The sequence below is a fragment of the Chamaea fasciata genome, unplaced genomic scaffold (genome assembly GCF_029207755.1).
Source record: "Chamaea fasciata isolate MVZ Bird 193981 ecotype frontalis unplaced genomic scaffold, bChaFas1.0.hap1 SCAF_4, whole genome shotgun sequence".
NCBI classification, from domain to species: domain Eukaryota; kingdom Metazoa; phylum Chordata; class Aves; order Passeriformes; family Sylviidae; genus Chamaea; species Chamaea fasciata.
In genome coordinates, this window is record NW_027094089.1 from 58,414,018 (window position 1) to 58,433,585 (window position 19,568).

General features: G+C 38.1%; 1 long non-coding RNA gene across 1 annotated transcript; it reads right to left on the reverse strand.

The window, feature by feature from the left end:
• Positions 1-1,224: 1,224 nt before the first annotated feature.
• On the reverse strand, positions 1,225-19,191 carry LOC136288935 (uncharacterized). Its single transcript, XR_010720653.1, has 3 exons — positions 19,052-19,191; positions 5,251-5,369; positions 1,225-1,497 (listed from the first exon to the last, which is right to left on the reverse strand). It is a non-coding gene; the product is annotated as an uncharacterized lncRNA (long non-coding RNA).
• Between the last annotated feature and the right edge of the window lie 377 nt (positions 19,192-19,568).

Genomic DNA, 19,568 nt, shown 5'->3' on the forward strand with positions numbered 1-19,568 from the left:
GATTTTCAAATAAAATTACTTATATCCATTTCCAAGAAATGCGTATTCTAGTAGAACTTATATTCTTTTAAAGAGTTCTTAAAACTGGGTTTCAAACTGGTTTCTGTTTTCTTCCAGTAGAATTTGTAAAGAATTATGTATTCATTATTTGTAGGATAATCATGCATTGTTGGCCATATAGGGAAGAATACCACTACACCTTGAACATGAATATCATTAATTAACCACCACCATGGCTTACAAGTGACTAAGAAAGTCAGCTGTTTCATTAGTTTCAAATACCCAAGAACTCTATACAAAATGGAGGCCATTCTTGTTTCTAGATTTCTTTCATTATTCAGGTGGGCTAAGGAAAAATTACTATAGGCTCACCATGGGAAAATATTTTGAAACAAATCAAAAGACAACAAAATTCAATAGTTTCCAATATTAATATTTTCCCTTACTTATATTAGCAAGAAGGCTTGATGAACAGCTTAAAATTTGCAAAAATTATGGGTTATGTTCCATAATGGCTAGGTTAGCTGTGAATTAATATAGACAAAAATGAATGAATCATCCTTTATCACAGTGGTTTTATGTATACGTACATGAAAGATTCAACATAAAGTATTTTTCCACTTGTTTCCCCTAAGGAATAAGCGTGGTTTTCTAAGTTCCTAGCATTACTATTTCTAGTTTATAACAATATCATAACAACTTGCAAAGCTGTCCATTCACTTAGGCACTCAACAAGTGTAGAAGAACTATTATAAAATAAGTAATCAAATTCATTGCTAACAATCACACAAATAAATATAGGCAATTTTATGCTGATAATAATGTCGTGTCTAGTGAGAAGGGTCACAAGGGAAATTTCCACAACTGGGCACAGCATGCACAGCATGCAGCTATTTTGAATTTCATTTATTGATATCAGATTAAAGTAACTTTATTGTGCCAAATCAGATGATGCCAAGAAAATAATGAATGTCAAGGAAGAGAAGTGATGCCAGCAAATCCTAATGAAGAATCACAGTCAAACATGTTTTCAATATCCTAGACAGGAACACAAAATAGCATGGAAACTATATGAAATACAATTATTCAGAGCACATTGTTACAGTAAATGCACTTTTAAACCATCGCATAAGAGATCTGTCAAAGAAAATGCAGTATTCACTGGAGGAAGAAACAGGATAAATGATTCATCAAAGCATGAACTGAACTGCTTTTTTTGTCCTGTGCACTGCATATATTGAATTCCTCTGATAAACATTTTGCTCATCTGTTGTGACAAAATAGTCAAAAATGGTTGTAGTCCCTGTCTCTTGGTAGGTAACTCTCTGTTCCTCTTTTCTAATGGAATGACACTGAAGACTTACAGAGTTTCTTATTGGCAGAACATCAAAGAAAAAGATTTTGAAACGCAGAGCTCACTGGGCAGATGCTACAGTGCATGACTTGTTTTTTTCATCTTTTCATCTCCATACAAGTGCTGTTGTATTCCACAGGACCCTATAACACACACACCAAGATGTGTTACTGAAAGTTGAGAAGTTTTGGGTTAGTTGATTTAGGCAATTACCACTGTGATTCAGAAATATGTCTAGCTGTTAAAAGAGTGTAGTACATCACTAAAAGAATCCTTACACAATCTACCTAGGACAGTTTGTCCCATGCTTAAAATAGATGGGATTTGGATATGTTCACCCAGTCATCTACGGTCGTGGGTTTTGTAAAGAGCATGTTACTCTATTCCATCTGGGTGGAGCAGAATTGCTTATCTTTGCCCAAATGGGTGAGTGTCGCTTATAAGATGGTGGAGTGCTACTTATCTCTCTTCATCGTTTCACTGTTTCCATGGGAATGTCTTCTGCTAATGGACCATTAAGAGCTCATCAATGACATGACACATTACATTGTACTAATGTAAGATGCTCCACACAGGGAGAATAAGCCTAACCATCTTAACCTAGATAAAAAAAGAAGCACAGTGCCACCAGGTATCCAGTTCTCCACTGGATCTCTGCAGGAAGACTGGACCCATCTCACCATTACTGGACCCTTTCTCTTCAACGAGACCATCTCTACTCCAACAGAACCACATCTGCCACTCCAGGAGGGCTTACTCTGGACTGCTTCCAACACCCTGACCAACAGGGTGTCAAGTTGTATTTCTGACTCTGTGAGAGTTTTCTAAGATTTCTTGTTTGTTTATTTGCTTGCTTATCCTTCTGTACTACAACGTCTGTATTTTTTTTTATATCCCTAGTAAAGAACTGCTATACCTATTCCCAAAATCTTTGCCTGACAGCCTTTTAATTGCAAATTTATAATAATTTGGAAAAGGGGAGAAGGACTTACATTTCAAAGGAGACTCCAACCCTCCCTGGCAGATACTTGTCTGTCTAAACCAAGACATCTACATTTCAGCAATCTTGTTGATGCATTAGTACTGGATATAGTAGCTCAAGATAATTCTGAAAGAACGCAAGTTCATTTCAATTGCAGTGACAAAATACCTTTTAATAGAATATTGCTGCTAATTTATACAGCCATAAAACTACTTCCACACGATGGTGATAACAATTGTCATTACCATGCTATTTGTGAAAACAAATTCTATCATAGTTGTCTTCTTCACTGACTTCCAATATATTGTGTTCCATCATGTTGCAATGTGAATGGTCTTTGCAGTAGCAGCTGCATTTAAATCTAGAAATAACCATATCTAAGCACAAACTCTGAGTCATTGAGAGTCAGTCCTTCCTTTCCAAAAGTCTGATTTCAACATGTTTATATTTACCAATTTGTCTAGAGATGCTTTCAATAGTGTGCTAATTCACCACTTAATTTTATGAAACCGAGATTTTTCATGAATATCCTTTACCAATAATAGTTATGACCGAAATACTCTCTGACCAAATATCAAGGTCACATTTGCTCTTACACTCAACCAAAGCTTCTTTTATGTTGATATCCAGTGAGTTCTTACTAATTTGATGATTTTTCTGCTCCAGTGGTTTCAGAACTGTGTCCAGAACTGAACACAGAACTCCTGACCCAGTCTTACCAGGGCTGAGTTGAATGACAGGATCATTTCCTGTGTATTGCACTGGCAACATTCTTCCTGATGCAGCCCAGAACACCATTGGCCTTCTTGGCCGCCAGGGCACACTTCTGGCTCGTGTACAGCTCATTGTCCATCAGGTCCAACAGGTCCTTCTCTGCAGAGCTGTTTTCCAGCAGATCAGCCCCCAGCCTATGCTGGTGCCTTGTAACAGGCATTATTCCTCCCCAGGCACAGAATTTGCAGACTTGCATTTGTTGAACTTCAGCCCATCTAGCTCATGTTGACTGCCAACAAAGACATCTGCTGTAGCAGACACCTGCTTCAAGTTTGTATTGTCAGCAAGTTTGCTGAGGGTACACTCTGCCCCTGAAATCCAGGTCATTGACCACCTGGGAATACAGTTGTAGGCCTTCAACTTATCACAACCCCCTGAGCTTTGCCATCTAGCTAGTTTTTAAACTACCTCTCTGTCAATCCTTTAACCTAAATTTCCAGAGGCCACATATGGGATATTGTGGAATACAGTGTCCAAAGCCCTGGTGAAGACAAAGCAGACAACATCCTACTGCCCTCCAGTTGGCACCATTCTGGCTGCGGGACAACAGTTGACCCTTGACATCGCCTGCCCTTAGGGATGCCAACTGTTGTTGGCAATGAAAGAGGCAGGAACAACTGAGGGTTGATTAGAAGCTCATTTATTAGAGCATCAGGCATAATCGCATTTAGGAAGATCAACCTCGGAAGACAACATAATGCAGAAGACATGCCAATATATACCCCTGGCTATAGTGCTTCCGTGTCTTATCCAACCAATCAACAACTTTACTACCTTATATGGACACATAACTTTACCAACCACTAACAATATTACCTTATATGAAGCTATGACATATAGTTCATATTCATATAGTCTCTATTAACATAGTAATCACACAAACCTCTTTAGCAAGCTACTTCAGTAAAGTACTTTAGCTTATTCAACTGCATGTTTACTCAACATACAATTGTGTGTCATGCCTAAACTGGCATGCGCACAACACCATCCACCTTGATGGTACCCACACAACTCTCCACACCAAGTCTGGACATTCTCTCTCTTCAGCACTTTGCATCCCGCAGTTTTAAGTTGATGCTTTCTGTGTAGTCAGCCAAGGCCAACTTACTGTCAGTCCCCGTCAGACCAGGTCCCACCATCTCCCCTCCATCTACACAGTCTTTCTAGCCTAGAAGTCTATCAGGTCGGTCAAGCATGTTTTCCCTTTGGTGAATCCACATTGACTACTCCTGATAAAACCTCCTTTTTCTCCCCAGGTAAATGACATCCAGGGTAAGCTATCCCATCACATTTCCAGGGATGCAGGTGAGACTTAATGGTCTGTAGTTTCCTGGGTTCTCCTTCTTGCCATTTTTGACTACTGAAATGACATTCCTCCAGTCTGCAGGGAACTCTCCTATTCTCCACAACCTTTAAAAAATTATGGAGAATGGCTTGGCAATAACATCTGCCAACTCCCTCAGCATTTGTGGGTGCATCCCATCAGGGTCCATGGATTTGTGGCTGTCAGGTTTGCCTGTATAATCTCCCAACTGATCCTTGATCAAAGGAAAGTCTTTCTTTCTCCAGATTCTCTCTTGCCTCCAGGGGCTGGGGCTCCTGAAGGCCAGACTTACCAGAAGAGACTGAAGAAAGGAAGGCATTTAGTAACCCACTCTCTGTCACTAGGGCACCCACCTCATTCAGCACTGGGCCACATTTTCCTGATTCATTCATTTGCTACTATTGTACTTGAAGAAAACTTGTGGTCACTGACATCTCTTGCCAGATTTAATACATCTCTTTTGTCACATTACTGCACACTCTGAAAACTTTTCTATATTTTTCTCAAGTGGACTGTCTCTTTTTCCATATTTTGTAAAATTACTTCTGTTTGAGTTTTGCCAGAACCTTCTTGCCCATCCATGCAGATCTCGTGTCTTCTTTACTTGATTTCTTGCTCACAAGGGTGCAGTGATCTTGAGCTTGGAGGAAGTGATGTTTGAGTACTCACTGTCTCTGGCCCTCCTGCCCTCTAGGTCCCTAAGGACTACGGATTTTCCAAATAGGTTCCTGGGGAGGCCAAAGTTAGTTCTTTCAAAGTCCAGGATTGTAATCCTATTTACAATACTGTTTCCTCCAAGCAGGATCTGGAACTCACCACATTATGGTCATGCAGTCAAGGCCATCCTAGTCTCCACATCCCCATCCAGTCCTTTTTTATGTGTTATTTCAAGGTCCAGCAGCACATCTTTCCTTGTTTCCAGGTTTCTATACCACCTGCGTCAAATGCATTGGATGTGCATATGTGTGTGTCTGTGTATATACATACATATACATATATATATATATATACACATATACACATATATACATATATACATATATTTATACTCTCAAATGTATATAAACACACAGAATGCCTTAAGATAGGAAGAAATTAAGATATATAACTAATTGCCAAAAAGCCACCATGAATATGCCAAGCAATTTTTAAAATTTTTATCATTTGTTTCTGTAATTCTGGTTATCTCACAAGTTTGCAGGTATTGCAGTTGTTTCTAAATCTTATTTTATCCCTCAAAATTATTTTTGCCATCTTTATGATTGAAATTAATCTGAGACTAACAAAATCTTTCCCAAAAGGAGTTTTAAATTCAGTTATTATGTTAACACCATATCTTTGCAGGAATAACAATAATCATTGCCTCAGCAATAAAAGAAGACAAACCAAAGATAGCAAATGTTGTACACATGCAGCAATACTCTTTAATTTCCCTTTAAAAACAAAAAAAACTAAACAAACAAAACCCCAAACAAACTGACAATAGACTTATTTTGGGTTCAATGAATATTTTTTTAAATCTTTCTTTAAGATTCTTTCAATTTTTTTTTTTACTTGCTGTTTGAGTCTTTTAAGAGGCCTTAAAATAGATGTGACTGGATTAACCCAACCTGAAAATAGTGAATGTGATAACCTTTATCAGAGGGACAAAAATTAGCTACTTCACACACAAAACACACATTAAAAACAGCTCTGCTAGTTTACCTTGTAAAGCATCCTCTTAGAGTCATCAAGCAGTTTTTACCGTATGAATTTGAATCAGCGTTATGACTATGTAAAAATGGAGCTTGGTAACTCTCTTACTTTTATCAAGCACTTCAGGATAAGTGAGAAGGGAATGTAAAACTTTGCCTATAAATTTATGAAAGATGGCTTCCTATTGCTTTATGTCTATAACTGTTGTCTATTTAGAGTTACAATATATGAAGTGTGTGTATTATTTGGAATCATTGGGGTTTTCCTGAACAAGTTCTATTATTCAAAGTAGGTCAAATTTGGTTCTCGCAGTTTAAACTCTTTCCTTTTATATGGAAAAATCAATATTGATTTTAAATCAGGAAAATGATATTTCTATGCACAAAATAGTGCTGAACATACACATTTCAATTAAAAAAAAAAAAAAAACTGCCTAAAGAGAATCAGCCAGTAAGTAAAGTATTTTGCCCAAAATAATGTATTTAAGTTAACCATTAGCCTCAGGTCTTGAACAATACAGTACTAATGATAGAATACTGATTGTCTTTAACAGACTTTAAATAACTGGAGAAAGACATTTACCAAACCCAAGTCTTGCAGAGTAATAGGGGGAAAAATGCATTTTTCTAGCCTGTAAAAAAGAAAAAATTTCCCTCTTTGAGGTTCCACACATTTCCAAAAGCGAAGCAAGTGTCAAAGACTTGGATTTATGCAGCCACTAGCCTCTCACCTCTCTCTGCTTGAATTCATACTAACACGTTAAAGGATTTAACTGGCAACTCCAAATAGCTTTCTAACTGAAGCATTGCTCATCTCTCCCAGATTGGAAAAACAATCCCAGAAAACTTGCTTGTAGATTTCCCTGAGGAAAAAAGCATAGATGGGGAAAACAGAGAAATCAAGGCCCTCCTTTGATTCCTGCCTATTGCACACAACTGAGAATCATGTTGAACAAACATTGGACATTGTTTTTGTTTGGATTTTTGCTTGTTTGTTTTTAGTGGAAGTTCAAATGTGTGCAGTGATCTCTGCCTGGAGCAGCTACTCGTTTGTATTCCTGTCCAATAAAGGAGTAGCAGTACCTCTAGAGGCAAACGTAATTGAAGTTGCTAGAACCGTCCAGGATGAAAACCGAAAAAGAGATGCTAGCACAAATAAAGACTCAAATAAAGTCTCTCAATTCTTCTTTTTCTGAATGTGCATAGCAGTGGAGCCAGAGAAACTGAATCCAAAACCATTTCAAGCAGAGCTGTTTCAGAAGAAAGAAAGACCATCAGAAGGAAAGGCCATAGCCTCAAACGTAAACTGTGCCAGCTCTTTCTCATTTCTCAAAGGCCTCTATGGAGTTTCTTGCCCAAGTGTTTCTATGTCAAGACTTGCTCCTTTCTGGATGGAATCTTACTGCATTTGTGTTTTCAAAAGAATTTAGGATGATAAGTTTTTGAAACACAGACACTGTTTTCCAATCAGATTGTCTATAATAAGTTTTCTGAATAAAAAATATTCAAGACAGAGCACTCCCAGCAATAACAAAGGTGAGGTGTGAACATATTTGCTACACTCTTGCTTTTCAAATTTTGAAACTTTTTCACCAATTTCAGTACCATGAACAACTTTATTTTAAAAAATCAAATCAAATCAATCAATCAATCAATAAAATTAAATACAAGAAAACAAAAGAAAATAAAATACACCAAAAAAATTCCACACTAAAAGAATTTTTATTGAAACATCTCATTATTCCTTTTTAAAACCAAAAAAACTGCAATAAGGCAAGACCAAAGTAAAGCCTCTTGAATAGAGAGGCTTTAGAATAACTAAAATTATTGTGCTGAGTTACAAAATCAATTTGAGATTAGGAAAATAATTTGAAATTACTTGCTGAAAAATAGACATGCTCTTACATTGGTGCAATGAACAGAATTATTCTGTGTTCATTAAATAAAAAGTATCCCTACCTTCCTAACTCTAACAGTTGACGCCCATACATAACATAGAAAAACACAAGGGTAAAACAGAAAAAAAGACAAAAAACAAAAAAGCCAGGGAATAGCTGTACAAGGAAGCCTTTTTATACACAGATTCTGCCCCTATTCCTTCTCTAACACAGCCTGTCTTCCATCTTCATAAAATCTTTAGAGGATTAATTCAAGCAGTAGCTGCCATGCCACAAAAGTATTCCTCAGCAGGCTACACTGTCCTAGAATGATCAGCCCTGCCAGAGAAGCTAATTTGTTTACATATACCTTTGTCATAAAAATCAGAAACTGAGTTACTCCAGACCACAGAACTCTGTAGTGAACATGTTGCAGGAGATACATGACCTGCAAGATTTCAAAAAAAGAAGAGTGAATATTCCTTTGAAGGAAAATGAAAATTACATGCCTGTTAAGTTGCTGTGGACACACTCTGCCTGAGATGCTCACAACATCTCTCCTTTGCTCCAGGGATATGCCCAGACTTCACTGATTCTCAAATATTTCAATCTACTGCAGTGAATGATGGACAAATTGATGAGGGAATCTAAAGGTCTCCATAATTTCATTCCTCTACAGAAAACATGATATCACATGTTATCAGTTGCTCATAAATTCAGTGCCTTTGAGTGCACAAAGGCTTTGTGTTGGTCATAAAATAGGGAACAATAAGGATTTTCCTTTCTCTCTATTACCTCTAGTTGTCTAAAAGCTGGCATACTTTTTCTTATGTTCCACCCACACCTGGGGAGGATTTTGAGTGTATTCTGCTCTCTACACTGCCAAAGCCCTCTCTTTAGATGTTAGATGGCTTGCATAGCAGAACAGAGCGTTAGAAGCTGAGTTTTAGGGCAAATGATAATGCTTGTAATAGGCACGATAGCTAACATGAGTAAAATGGCAATTATGTTTATGAAATGTATATAGTGCCAAATACATTTTGGCACAACAAGACATTGACAAAGATAACTTTTATTACTGTGCAGATCTCTAACAGATCCATCAATTATAATTTTTGAATATTGTTGAGTGATAAATCATCACATATGAGAGAAAATCACTGTGGCATTTTTACCATGAATTATTACACAAGGAATGCTCTTGGGTTTACCTCCTGCCCATGATTTCCTTACTGAATTCTGCACTCTAAATTAACCTCTGAGCTAGTTCTTGACACCTTGCTTCACCTTCTGCTGCCCCAGGGAGGAAAAATATCAAAAGAATCAAACAAACAATGCTGGTTGAGGACAAACTGGTATGCCTCTAGCACAAAGGAGGTCAGAAATCATTTCCACAACATATGTGTGGTTTCCATTCCTCGTATTCCTTGCTTCCCCAGCTGCAACTGGCATAGCACTCACAGTCCCTTGGGATCTTTTCTGCTTACACTCAAAGCAACAGTGCCAAGCTACTCTGCATTGGAAAAATAACACCTGCCTATTACAGGTTGAAGATGGTCACCTCACATACAGGGACGAGGCAGAAGTGTTTAACACATTCTCTGCCTCAGTCTTCAACACAGATGACAAGACCAGGGGGCTCTCAGTGCCCTCAGCTGGAGGATCATGACTGCAAGATTGATCATTCCCCATTTGACCCTAAAATTGTGTGAGGTCTGCTGCTCCAGCTGGATCCCTGTTTGGTTATGGGGCCTAATGGGATTCACAAAGAGCTGGCTAATGTAATTGCAAATCCTCTCTCAATGATTTTTGAGTAGTCTTGGGAATCCAGAGAGGTTCCATATGATTCAAAGCTGACAAACATTGTCCTGATTTTCAAGAAGGGCAAGGAGGACCCAGGAAATTACAGGCCTGTCAGTCTCAGTTCAGTGTCTGAAAAAGTTATGGAGAAGTTTATTCCGGGGGTACTGAAAAACACCTGAAAGAGAAAGCAGTCACTAGTCACAGCCAGCATAGCTTCATGACAAGAAAGTCCTGCTTATCAGCCTGTTTTCCTTTTGTGACAAGGTAACTCACACAGCTGACCAAGGGAAACCAGTAAAGTTTTTGTCACTGTCTCTCACAGGATCCTTCTGGACCTAATGTGCAGCCCACAGCTGGATAAACACATCAGGGGATGGGCGAGTGACTGGGTCACAGGTTGGGCACAAAGGGTTACAGTGAATGGAGTGACATCAGACTGGGAATATGTCACTGCAGGGGTTCCACAGGGCACTGTCCTGGGCCCTCTGCTCTTCAACATCTTCATAAATGACCTGGACACAGAACTGGAAAGGATACTGGGCAAGTTCACAGATGATACAAAACTAGGAGGAGCTGCTGACTCCCCTCAGGGAAAGGAGGCCCTGCAGAGAGACCTTGACAAATCAGGGGTCTGGGTAATCACCAACCCAGATTGGTGGTTTTAACAAGGGAAAGTGCTGGATTCTGCATCTGGGATAGGGCAACCCTGGATGTATGGACAGACCAACAATGAGACACTGGAAAGCAGTGCCATGGAAAGGGACCTGTGGGTCCTAGCAAGCTGAACGTGAGCCAGCAGTGCCCTGGCAGCCAGGAGGGCCAACCCTGTCCTGGGGGGCATTAGGCACAGCATCACCAGCCAGGCAAAGGAGGGGATTGTCCTGCTCTGCTCTGAGCTGGGGTAGCCTCACTTCAAGTACTGGAGGCAGTTTTGGGTGCCACAGTACAAAATAGACATAAAGCCATTAGAAAGCGTGAACAAACACGGTGAAGGATCTGGAGGGGAAGCCATGAGGAGCAGCTGAGAGCACTTGGTCTGTTGAGCCCAGAGGAGACTGAGGACAGACCTCACTGCAGTTACAACTTCCTCATGAGGGGAAAAGGAGGTGCAGGCACTGATCTCTCTTCTGTGGTGCCCAGTGACAGGACCTGAGGGAATGGCCTGATGCTGAGTTAGGGGAGGTTTAGGCTGCGTATTAGAAAAAGATTCTTCACCCAGAGGGTGGCTGGGCACTGGAACAGGCTCCTCAGGGAAAAGGTCACAGCTTAAAGTCCGACAAAATTCAAGAAGGGTTTGGGAAGTGCTCTCAGGTACATGGTGTGATCCTTGGGGATGGTGCTGTGCAGGGCCAGGAGTTGGACTAGAAGATCCTTTTGGATCTCTTTCAACTCATCTTATTCTGCGATTTTGTGATTCTGAGATTTTGTGATTCTGCATTTTGCCTGGGAAGATTAGAATCTGGATTGAGCCAAAGATTGTGAGTGGAAAAATGTTTAGAAATTTTCTTGCTTCCACTTATACCTTTCTTCTACTTTGTGTACTGGGAATATCTAAAAACAACCAATAACGAATCCATCAAGAAAGTAATGCACCCAGTAGTTATTTTCATCCTCAGGAAAAATTTCAAAAGAGTGTCTTTATTACCAGACTTTACCACCCAACTAGGCCATTTTGCAGTCTTGAAGAGAACACTAACACCAACACATTAAAGCTAGATGGTGTTTTTTTAGTGCCTGAAATTGACTCATAGAAGAGATCAGCATTCCTGTACACCTCTGCCTCCAGAGACTGAGGCATTAGGACCGGCATAGGCCATCAGAGAAACTTCATTTATTGCTTTGTTTGAAAACAGGCTTTTCCTTCTTACATTGTACACAGCTGTTGCTGTATTTCAGATTCACCGTCCAACTAGAAACGATGCACTGATTTTGCACAACACATTAATCACAGAAAGTACTTGTGCTGTTGCAGGGCATACTCACTGAGTTGTCTTGGGCAGGGTCTTCAGTCAGGGCAGCAAAGAGTTTACCCCACCTTCCATGTAGGCACACTAACTGCCACTCTCCAAAGCACTCTGCAAATGCTGGCTGTGAGCTAAAGATTCCTCACAAAACATGGGTAACTGGGAGCAGTGTACCCTGCCCCTGTCCAGGGAGAGCACACTAGAACCATTCCAGAGACAGTGCAATGCATACAATGACTCCAGCATTTCCAGGAGAGCATTCCCCAGGTTTCTTGAACACTTACCCCTTTGTTTCTGTCTGTTTGGCAGAATATGTGCAAACACTGTATTCTGATTAGATAACCTGTTTTTTCTCATATTTTCTGAAGTCAAAATTCTAATTATTTTTTTCAGACTAGAACCTGAAGTAAATTACACAAATATTAAAGCGTATTTGAGGAAACTAGGCATTTCCAGCTGTGGGGATGTGGAAGGGAAGAGGGGAATGTAGAGCTTTTCCCATGACATCAGAATATTTGGGGATGAAAAAAATAAAATCATTTCATTTCCCGAATACAAATTAAAAACAGAAATTGCCCATTCAGGTGATCAGAAAAAGGATAGACTTGTGGTCATATTTACCATGTTAGTTCCCAGTTTAGGATTTCATCTAAAACTTGGATTTTAGCACCCTTGGTACAGGCAATAGCCTGCTTTTATTAAATGTTTTCCCTGGTTGTCAAAACAGAATTTGGGGTGTCAGTGCTTCAGGATGACTAAAACACATGAAAGCCAGAGCAATTTTTTCAGGTAGAAAATCAAATTACTGTTTTTGGTAGGTGTACAAACGGATTTTATATGTACACACAAACACACACACACACACACACACACATAAAGTGATTTTATATATATTCCTTAATATATATATTTATCTATTTATCTAATTGCAAGTCTTTATCATTTTGTTCTAAATTTAATAGAAATAAAGGTAGAATTTTAAAAAGTAAGCAACATACAGCACTACTTAAGCAAAGACATTTTTACTGAAGAGAAACAACAAAGTTCTTTCCAGTCTCAGAGCTGCTGCAAGTGCCATACGGGAATCCTTATTGTCCTTATCATCCTCAATTAAAGTGCGCATTGCAATAGTAAGTAACAGCTGGATAGGAGGTGAATCAGGAAGTCAGAGAGGAAGTTTTTAATCTTTTCTGGGAACGTTGACTGCACCAGAGAAGGCTAAAGCAGTGCTCCTAGATGCTAGGAGGACTGCAGTAGGAGGACACTTGCTCTTGTAATTAAAGAGGTTTAGCAGAGGGAATCGTTCTATCATTCCCCCGTGGAGGAACATTGCCTTTGAAAGACATATGGTTGCCAGGAGGCAGGGCTCCAGCAGTACAAAAACTTTCCTTTCCCAGCATGGCTCAGCATTAAGAGCATCATAATTGAGTACTCACAGTATTAAAAGGCAAGAAAAAAGTTCATCTGGGATCTGATCACACTGATGTTAATGGAAAAAAACCCACTGAATCCAATGAGATTATGGTCAGACAACAGTTATTATTTAGGCACAATTTAAAAAAAATCTTTAGCTGTGGAACTGTCTATTTTCAGCAACAAAAGACAGGTCAGGGATTTATGAAAGGGTGAATGAGTGTATAAATAACCTTCTTAGTCCAGAGATAACAACAGTAATAGAATACTTTAGTTTTCTAGGGTTTATGTTTTCCTAGTGCTTATGTTCATCCAGACACAAGCTAATGGAAAAAATAGTGAAGTCTTGTAAAACTGATCTCTTTAGTTGATAAGAGAACCATCAAGTGGCTTAAAAGCACAGAACTCTTGTCAAGGCAAGTAGAGAATCTCTCATGGGGCAAAGGATGGGAAGCAGAAGAGTATTGTTGATGTACAAACAAAAATGAGAGATCAATGAGTATACAGAAAGATGAGAGTAGATAAGTTTTTATTAGAGAAAGAAAAAAGAGAACAGAAAGAAAATTCTACAAAAATAAAAGTCCATTTGATATGCTTAGAGGAAAACAAAAACAAAGATACCATGGAATTTTTTTCCTCACATATACTTAGACTGTGTAGGAGAGGAGAAAGAAGAGAAAACTGTGTAGGCTGAAGCAGCCGTTCAACACTATCGTCAGAGCAGCGAGATCACTGGAGCTGGGAAAACACTTAACATGGAAAACACCTCCAGATGAGGTGCTACAGATGAGATTATAGGAAGGTTTTGTAATATCAAAGCAAAACCTCTGCTGATGAATGAGAAATGGGATGAGCCATTATACTGAAAGCTGGTTTTAGACTCCCTCATATTAAAAGGAGAGATTACTCTACCAGAAATTATCATCAAAGGTTTGTTGTGCAGTGAGATCTTGCATTGCTTTATTACAGTTATTAATTATCTAACATGTTTTCTTCCTCAAATACAAAGAGCACAAGGCTGAACCTTGAGTCAAACCTGGTGACATACCTTTCAGAACCAAAGGCCTTGGCTGAGTCTATTCTAAATGGTTTAGTTATATGTCCTGCAGTACATAATATTTCCACCTATTCTTGACTTGTTTCGGGGGGATTTTTTAGTGGGTAAGTCTTTAGCTTCACTTAACAGCAATGCAAGAATGCAGCTAGAGATATATCAGCAGGATTTCCTGAGGTAAAGTCAAAATTTCATGCCCTTACAAAAAGACAACAGCAGATTGACCTGTCAACAGAAAGTAAGCAAGATCTAAGCCTCTGTAGCACCTCAATTCCTAAGATCTGTGAGCTTGATCTACAGTAACCACACCCGCAAATCCATCAACACAATTCTGACAAATGCAAGCAACAAGTCCCTCCACACTCAATTTCCCATCTGGTGCTCAGAAAGGAAGCTGTCATTAGACCACAGTTACTGGGCCACTGCAGATCTGTCTGATAATACACTCTTTACAGAAGCTTTCTGGTTTCTTAATGGTAAAAGGGGATGAAGAAGGATTAAATTTCATCTATTATCTTCAAGATTACTTTACACTTCTGTGAGTTGAGAATTTCTTTAGGTAGCAAGCCACAAGCATGTGATTGACTGCTGCTTTTACAAAGTGAAAGAAAATTTGTTATAAAAGGCTACAGAGTCAGGACTGATGCCCAAGTGGATCTGACTAGCAAGAGGCACAGAATAATGTTAGGATGTATTGAAGCTTCATTCTCAGATTTTCTTTTTCAGTGTTCTCTCTTGGTCTCCTCGAAACTCACCTGGATGTAACCATTATTTGGTTTTGAACTATTATCACAATCCTGATTCAAAACTTAGCATACAAGTAATGCCTTAGTGCAGACCAAATTTATTCCCCTTACACTAACTCTTGTCTACTTGTCATTGTCAAAGAAACACTAGATGGCACAGAAAGAGTACCATAGTAAATGAAAGCAAAATTTACATGGCTAAGCTGCACAGTATTTATCAAGGAGTCAGAGCGCACACAAGCAGTTTCCTGGCAGGTCAACACAGTGCATGTACACTATAACTGTGCCACAGCATCACATTTGCATATACATCCCTGTGCTGAAGAAAAAGAATAAAGATATCATATCTCACTTTAGAGAAACAGTCATTTCTCATTAAGACTCCAATGGTGACAATAATTCCCAAAAAGTTCAATGGATTCATGGTTGAACTGACAGTGGATCTTCTAAAAAGGAAGATTATTGCATACTGAACCATTTTTGCACTTTCCTTCCAGGTAAACTGCAAGTAGCATGATGTGGTGCAATTGTCCAGTATGAAGGTGAAAAATATGTGAATGGCCACGGCCAGAGCTTCATCCAAGTGATGAATACAGCTAAGAGAGCTGATATTTCAGTTACTTCTGTGTTCTGGGAATAGAATTTTAAAGAGCCTCATGTATGTTTATAGCACCCTCTCCCTTTCCATTTATAACAAAGTGCTGATACTTCCAGAAATATTACTCAAATGTAGACTACCTTATTAATTATGAGTGGTTTATATCCATTATTATAGTTTTCCTTTTGGAAAACTAGAAACAGAATAAGAGCAGATAATCACTCATGGATGAAGGATGTAAAAATCAGCATGCACACATTTCTGCTAGGAGGCAGTAGCACTCACTTGAGCACTTACACAATTTTCTAGCACATCTTCAATATTTCCTAGACAAAAGAGCAGATCAGCACTCCAGCAGAGATGGAGTTTTCTAAACTATAAATAGGAGAAAAAAAAATCACTGAAAATGCTTTTGTATCACAGGTAACTGTAATAAGAGTTTTCACTGTTAGTCTCTGAGGGACTTTATTGTGTGGATGGGAAAGGAAGAAATCTTAAGGACTTCTACACATGTAAATCATAAAGGAACAGAATTTATTCCAATGCAATTACTAAATGGTCCCCTTTTTTGATTTGAAGCTTACCCTTAATGTGCACTTCCTCCTCTATCAAGACAAAGCAAAGAAATTTAGTCCTGAAGCTGCATCTCTTTTTTTATGGAAGTTTGATTTCCTCCTATGAGCAGGCTCCCCCATGCCAAAGAGAGCAAAGTGTAGAAAACAACTTGTTCCAACTTAAACACATACCATTCCAGAGACATTGCAGCAGCTTATACTTAAGTCATATCTACCCAGTGCAAGAATTTCCCCCCGAAGACTATAAAATGTAATGACTAGAACAATATTACCTTAACAAATCCAATCTTTAATCTGTTCCTTTATCAGTGTTCTCATTTTTACGTTAGCTTGTATTTAACTTCTGGCTCCAAGTTTGTAATTTATTTATGCATTCTGAGCAAAAATTGATCTCATTCTAAAATTGGCTCATTGAAAATACTAAGCATATTATTTTTGTTATTATTCATGGGGGCTTAGAGAGCCAGATAACTTTAAATTTTAAAGTTTCTCTCTATTATTTATAGAGTGTATAAAAAACAAATCCTCAACCTTTATTAGTTCTATTCTGTTCATTAAGTTTTCCTACATTTGGTTCTTTATAAAAGTAATATTCATCACCAAAAAAAAACCAAAAAAACCCAAACAAACAAACAAAAAAAAACTTGAACAAAAACTAAGACTTTGTATGGAAAGAGTTGTAAAAGTTTGAGATGACAGCTCATAAATTACTTTTTTTAATAAAATAAAGAGAGTATGTACCAAGATTTTTTTAATACCCTCATACAGTAATTTGCAAACCTCTATTTTTCTCCTTAAAAAAACCAAACACACCAAAAGAGACCCCACAATATTATATTTTTGCTGTGAAATATACTCAGCACAACCAGGTAGAGCCACTACAGAATATTTCTAATGGCTGAGATCTCAGAATAATCACAATTGCAGCTGACACTAATTGGGCCCCTTACTGGCAGTCTGAACAAAGAGACCATGGCTTAGTCAAACATAGCTACTAATCCTTAACCCTGTAGGAAGTCTCTCTTGGTCAGTGTTGCTATGCATCATTTGAGCTGCATGGGCAGGGTTGTTTTACAAGGCATGGCCAGTACCTGCTTTACATCTGTACTTTCTGTGTGTTTCTGTCTTTCCCTTCCTTATTAAAGAGCATCCGTTTACTACACTGAAAATGTAGGTGCACACTAATCAACTAAATTGTACAGAAAGAGGAAGAGAATGGGAATTTTGATAGCACAGCATTTGAACACATGGAATAATACTGTTCATACTCTAAAAGGCAAACAGATACTCTACTATAAATTAGAAGACAAAGAGTAGATTAGTGTTGTGCAACAAATCATAGATGACAGAGAGGCATGGGAAGAAAACTCTTCACTGGGTGATACCAGTCAAGTCACTGCAGTCTGATTCAATTAAATGATCTGCAAACCCCTTTTATCCTTTAAGTCTCTGTAACTGTAATTTAGGACACAACAGATCAGCCACAAGGATGCAAATTATGTCCTCTTTCAACCACTAGGCTGCCACGACAAGTGATTGAACAATCCTATTAATAAAATGTTTTAATCTAATTCAGAGCATCTTTATGGATGTTTTCCCACATCTTTTTCTAAATCCAGATAAAGAGAACAATCTTAAGAGAAATTATCCTCACATTAAATACAGCCCACTCAAATAAATCAATTTGACATAGATGGAATAACATAATCTGAGTTTTGCTAAGTCATAGTGAGATCAGATGTTGTTTGAGATATATCAACATAGAATCTACCAAGTTAAGCCCAGTTCTGATCAACAAGAACTGTAAGGTTTACCTTCTAAGAATCCATTGAACCTCATACACGAGCTAGAGAAGGAATGCTGCTGTGGACCAGCTCTGTGGGAGTAGAAAACCCCACATCACCCTAAAATGTGTTCACCATTCCGTGTCCTACAGACAAGTTTCATGTTTCAAGGTCAACCTAAATTTCTATGCCCAAGTTTAAAGGAATTGATAAAACATTTATTTAATACAGTGAGAAATGTTCTAAAAGTCCATTCTGCTTCTCATTATCTAAAAATATTTAATGATGGAATTGCAATTATCTTAGATATGCAATGGATTCTGCAAGGAATTTTTAAAAATTGCTTGTGGTTATGCTTTCTCTCCACCAGCACCTTGTATTAGAGTTCATTTAAGCCTAATATGTCTTAAAATATTTACGAAAAAGTAGAAAGAATTTTCTTGACTAGACAGCTTAAAATTATATTAAGCTTCCATATTTTAGCACAAAGCTTTTAATAACAAAGATGTGGAATCTGTAAATGATATGTGTTCTTATCATTCTCAGATTTTAGGGCAGGGTTTCAGTATTCTTGGTTTGGGTTTTTCCTTTTATGTTTTCTTTTTCCCCTTCTTTTCTTTTTTGTTGGGGGAGAGGTTGGTTTGGTTTTGTTTTTTGGGAGGGCTGTGGGCCTCTGGGTTTGGGGGTTCTTTCCTTTTTTTTTTTTTTTTTTTTTTTTTTTTTAAACAACGCTTGCTCCATCTAGTGGCAGCTTCTCAAGAGAGAAAAAAAAACCCACAAAAACTCAAAAATGCAAATGTATATAAAATGCATACAGAAATAAAAATCTCATCTCAAAATCAGGAATGTTTCCACTCAGATAACTTGGCTTGTTTCAGAAACTTTTACACAGAAAGAAGTAAAAAGCATATGAAAACATTTTATCCTTACCACAAAATAAAAAGAAAATAAAGTATTATGCAGTAAAAAATCCACTGTAGCTTCTTGTATATCATCAAATGCATGAAAACAAATACTTAATTTTTTAACTCTACAAAGACTTACTGCAAACATCTTTAAAGTGCTGATTACTATCTTTGAGTAATCAATTCCTTAACAAAATGCCTTACCTTGCTGACCATCCATCTCTACTTGGTGGTTCATATTTTTGGTGGGTGTCTATGTAGCTGGGCCTGTTAGTTGATAGAATTGTTTCAGGTACACAAGGGAGAAATTATTCTTAAACTAATTACACTGGCTGCATGGAGAGGAAAACCTCTTCTGGCCCAGCTTTGTCTCACAACAAACTCTTGATAAGCAGCTGTGAGCAGCTGCAAGAAGATCTGTAAATTATTTTCTGATGGCAGCAACCGAAGTGCTAATGGCTGGAGATTACTGTTTCAGCTTTTCAGCTTTTTTTTTTTTAAGTAATTTCCATATTAGTTACAAGATATATTTTTCCCCATGTGATAAAAGCAGTCATTCTCACAAAAATGTAAGGGCTCAGGGCACAACTGATTTTTTAAAAAAAAATTTCTGCCGCAGCACACCCTAAAGAAACACAGGATTCAGGTTAGCAAATCCATACTCTTTCTGGTCCATTTATATTCTCTTATTTCTCTGCTTGAAAGCACAAGGAAGTATTGC